Source organism: Sciurus carolinensis, assembly GCF_902686445.1.
Source record: "Sciurus carolinensis chromosome 14 unlocalized genomic scaffold, mSciCar1.2 scaffold_123_arrow_ctg1, whole genome shotgun sequence".
NCBI classification, from domain to species: domain Eukaryota; kingdom Metazoa; phylum Chordata; class Mammalia; order Rodentia; family Sciuridae; genus Sciurus; species Sciurus carolinensis.
In genome coordinates, this window is record NW_025920108.1 from 1,348,935 (window position 1) to 1,354,017 (window position 5,083).

Sequence of the window (5,083 nt, forward strand, 5' to 3'; positions counted from 1 at the left end):
ATAAGGTGTTGATCTCTAATCCTAAATCCTCACTGACCAGTCAAGTGGAGAATATGCCAGCAGTAGACTCCAGAAGTTCTGTCCTGTTTCTGAAGGATATCTTCAACCATGTCTTGAAGTTCTACCCGAGCACATATATGCCAGTATTCCAGCACATTTCCAGTTTGTGAAGTGGATTGTGGAGAAGGATGATCATCAGAAGCATGACTCCATGTATTGTATTCTGGCATAAGGAGGGCTATGGTCTGTGTCTGTAGGTATCTCAGATCTTTCTTCCTGAACCATGTTATTTTTTTTCTTTCTTTTTTTTGGGGGGGTGGGATGGTGGTACTGTGTTTTAAACCAAGAGGTTCTTTACCACTAAACTACATCCATGGTACATTTTATTTTTTATTTGGAACAGATGCTAAATCTGGCCTTGAACTTGTGTCCACTCTCATGAGTTGCTAGGATTACCAGTGTATACCACCCAGATCAAATCCTCCTGAATGTTCTAAATAAATGGGAAGCAAAATGTGAAATACAGGACCCTGTCTCCCAGCCTCTGCCTTTATATATATGTCAATAAAATACTAAAATTTCACCTCCCTGTCCATATTCCAAGTGACAACTTCTTCTCTGATCAGTATTATCAATAATTTCCCTTTTACATTTCAAATGAGTGTAGTATCTTAATTAATTCATTAATTAGTTAATTTACAAAGAACTGGGTAGAACATTATAAATATTTTTTTTCTTGCTGAGTGCAATGGCTCATGCCTATACTTACAGAAACTCAGTTGGCTAAGTGATGAAGATTGCAATTTCAAGGTTAACATCAGGAATTAAAATTAACATAGGCAACTTGGAAAGAATTTTCTCAAAATTTTAAACCTTGGACTTGGTATACACCTCAGATTTATCATGCCCATGTGACAAATCCACAGTACCATAGAAAAAGTCAAAACAAAGGCTTTTATTGTTTTATTGTTTTTTGAGTATTTCACATGATAGAAATTAGAGAAAAATCATTTGACCTTTGCAAAAATACGTGCTTGTGCTTCTTTTGTCTCCAAGGCCAGACACCTTGTCACATGTCTTTGTGTTGAGAAGTTCCCTGGTGGACTTCATGTCAGAAGGTTCTCCTTTCCCTCTCTTGTATTTTCCTGGTACTGTTTCAGAATTGTCTGATATGAGGATCTCACAGCTGACACACCTGAAGTCTTTTGAGAGTCTAGTGAATATCAATACTTGGATTTTATCTTGTAAGAGAGCAGACTAAATTTAGGGACTCTAGTTTTTCAGGGAACACGTTGATTGCCCTAAAATCTGAGAGAAATCTCCTGGTTTGCCCTTCATCAAAGGTCACTTCAGTTTTTCTCTGACCTTGGCTTTCATAAATACTGCTATAATGAAGAAAATAATGCAACAATTTATTTAGCATACTGATTTTAAATACTTTGGGAATGCACCCAGAATTATTACTATTGTGTTAATTTTTAAAGAACATTCAAATTTCAAGACTTTGAAAATTGACTCTACTGAAATTATATTCTAGCACAGTTTGCAAGTGTTTCTTTTATCCATATCCACATAATTGGAGTACTAGCTATTCTTCCATTTTTTGATAGTAGCTGCACTCAGGCTGCAGAAGTTCTCATAGTTGAGTGGTGCACTAAATTTATGCTAAAAGTTAGACTTCAGGTTGCCTTTTGCTCATTGAAAGGAGTTGATGTGAACCTAATTTAGAAATAAGAAGGAGTATGCACTTTTAACTCCTTTTCTTCACTCCTGGTGGAGATTGCAGCCCATGAAAACTGTTACATGCTAAAGTGGAGCCACATTTTTTGATATAGAGAAATATGCAACTATATGTTGTCATTGCTCCCAAATCCTGGGAGATTAGAATGTAGTACATTGAATGGAAAAAGTTGAATTTTGGACAGATTCCTTAGAGAAAGAATTGGTTAGCCATGGAGTTATTACTGAAGTGTGCTGAGGAAGAGGTATCATGGTGTACTTCACTACCAATTTGCTGCCAGTTGTAGACTGCATTTCCCTTGTTCACTCTTTGATGCTGGATAGATAGAAACTCAACTACTAGCAACATCATTTCACAGATTATGCTGGAAAATATCGTTCAGGTAAGAGTGGGACCTTTGATATTTAACTCTTCTTCTTCCCTGGTCCCATGATATAAAACCCATGGATCTTGCATTTTCATAGAAAAACACTCTTTTTCTCTAATCTTGATACTTATATGTATCTAGTTTCCTTCTCTGTGTGTACCAGTTATATTAAAATTCAAACTACAAATGATTTAGAGTTAAAAGTGATATATTTATCATCCAAAGTGTCTCCCTCTACTCAGGGTGATAACTGCCCCAGTTATAAGGATCATTAAGGAATGTTAATGTCATAGTAAACCAACTTCTCCAACTGTTCTGATGGTAGTTTTTATGTTTCTAATTAATTTATAAATGTAAGAGTGATTCACAAGTGGAGTAGATATTTATTTGTTGTATTCATGAGTAAATCTAATCAGGAGGTTCATATTCTGCTACATTTTTATAATCATCCCTCTTAATATCTGCTTTTTGTTGGGCAGTGCTGAGGTATAATTCCAGTGTTACACACATTCTGCACATAATCCCAACCAGTGTCCTGGGCTGCTAGTTCTAATATCTATTTTTGACTATATTATATCATTTATTCACATTAATTTTCTTTATATAATTTATTTTATATAGATAAATTAAATTATAGATTTTATTGCACTTAACAATAAAAAATGTTTACATACATATGGATTTACCTATGTAATTTTCTCTATTGTGAATCTTGATCTATAGATTACCACAATACTATAATTTTATAGCATATAATAGTGTCAGGTAATGATAGCTGGTAACTTTGTTTTTACATTTCATAGAGTTCTTGGCTAATTATATACATATGTATAATATTCCAGGAGAATTTCAGATGTTTTTACTTTGTTCCCTTCTTAAATTTTGCTGGGATAGTATTATAGATTGGCTTGGGGAAAATAGTCAACTTTTTAATGATAGTTTTACCATCTATACATAGGATGTGCAATTGGTTCTTTGATGTACTTATGTGTATTTGTATTTTCTCAAATTCTGCATGTTTTCAAATATGCTTTCATATGAAACACAACATTCATGTGACATATTTATAAAATATTCTTGGTGTTTTTTAGTATTTGTAAATCTGGATATAACAGAAAATGTTCCTGGTTCCTAGAACCATTATTCTCCACAGTTTAGTAATTCTGTCTTTCTAAATATACATTCCCTTTAATCATGACCCTGGATTTTAACTCTGGAGGAACATTATTATGTTCTTATATGTCTAAGAGTGTAATTTCACACTGTGTTTGGTGGTGGTCTATCACATGTTTGTTTTAAAAAGTACAGTTTCTACATATGGAGAATAACAAATTAAACTATATTTTCTCTTTATGAGAATGCACTTATAGCACATGATTTTCAATACTACTTAATTTTTTGTACATAATGTGGTTTTATTTTACATTACCTAATTTCTAAAGATGTTTAGTCTTTCATGATTATATAACACATCATGTTCAAAAGGTCAACTCATTAAATTTGTATAAAAAGTTACCCTGAGTTTACCAATCATCAGTGGAGAGCTGAACTAGGAGTCATGTTGAGAGTACACTACAGCTGTGCCAATGGGTAGTGGAAAGCCAGATCAGGGAGATTATGACTAGACCTGCATAAACCTATCTAAGCCTAGCAAAGACTTAACTGAGTTTAATAAACACAGGGAAAATAAGAAAATGACAGCATTGTTGCATGGCTACATTCCAGATTGAACATTACAGAGAAGCCAGCTCTCTCCAATACTGTGAGTCCTGTGGCTCAAAGGAACTCATGAGGCCATCTACATTGGATCAAAATGATGATATGATTGGTGTCAGGACACTTGACCCTCTGATTGCCTGCCTGACTGTTCCTTGGCACTTCCAAGACCACAGCACCAACTTTTCCCTTGCACCCACCTAGTTTGGCACCTGCTGAGTCACTGGCGTCAACCCACTGCAGTACCCTTCCTGTTCCTGGCACTGTCAGTTATCTGACATACAAGTGATTCTGGTCTGCCTTAGCTAACAGGTTCCTGTGATCACAATGTTTCTAGGCCCCTAGAAACCAGGGACCTTGTCTGTCAATCCCTTCAGCCTCACACTTTGCCTACCACTTGAACTACTAAACCTGCAGCTTCACTGTTTTGTGCTTAGTCCAGCTTGTCAGATGAAACATTCCTGCCAGGCCCACCTGAAACTTCATTGCTATCTGGCCCACAGCCTGTCTCAACCAGACCACCATTTTATCACCTGATCTTTCCAGTCTATCACAGATTGACATTTACCAAGCTTTAGATGAATATTGTCTCAACAATGCCTGCAACTCACCACAAATTAAAGCAACAAGAACCTCACTGACACTAAGTCCATGCACCCAGGAATTCCACCTATGGGAACTGCTCTCAAAGAGGAGAACACACTGGTAATGGACAGTTCTTACCTTTCCACTCCTTACCAATATCAAAATAAGGGAAGTTTAGAAATCTTTTCCCACTGGAAACATGGTGAACAAAACAGTAAAAAGGAAGAGCTCAACAGGTTATGCCCATACACCCACATTCAATTTACACCTCAAGAAAAACAAAATTAGTTGGGAACAGACAACAAACACATATTCTCACTCTTCGTCAAACATAGTCAAAATGTTTCCATAATTTCTTAACTTTTCATTCAGATTGTACACTATTTTTTTCTTGGTTATGATTTGTGTTGTTTTGTTTTACTTCAATTTGTACTAATTTGTTCATGAACACCTATACATATAAAGATTTGTTTTTCTTTCCTAATTTCTATCCTTTTGTTGAAGGTGGTTATTTTTCATGATCAGTGTTTTGAACATCAAGGTTTTGATTAGCATAGATTGATTTTGTTTTGTATTCTTTTTTACAGCACTGCATTCTATATTTCTCTTTTCTCCCCTTCCCTATTCTATTGTGAACAACCAAATTCTATCCTCACTCTTGCTTTATATTCTTT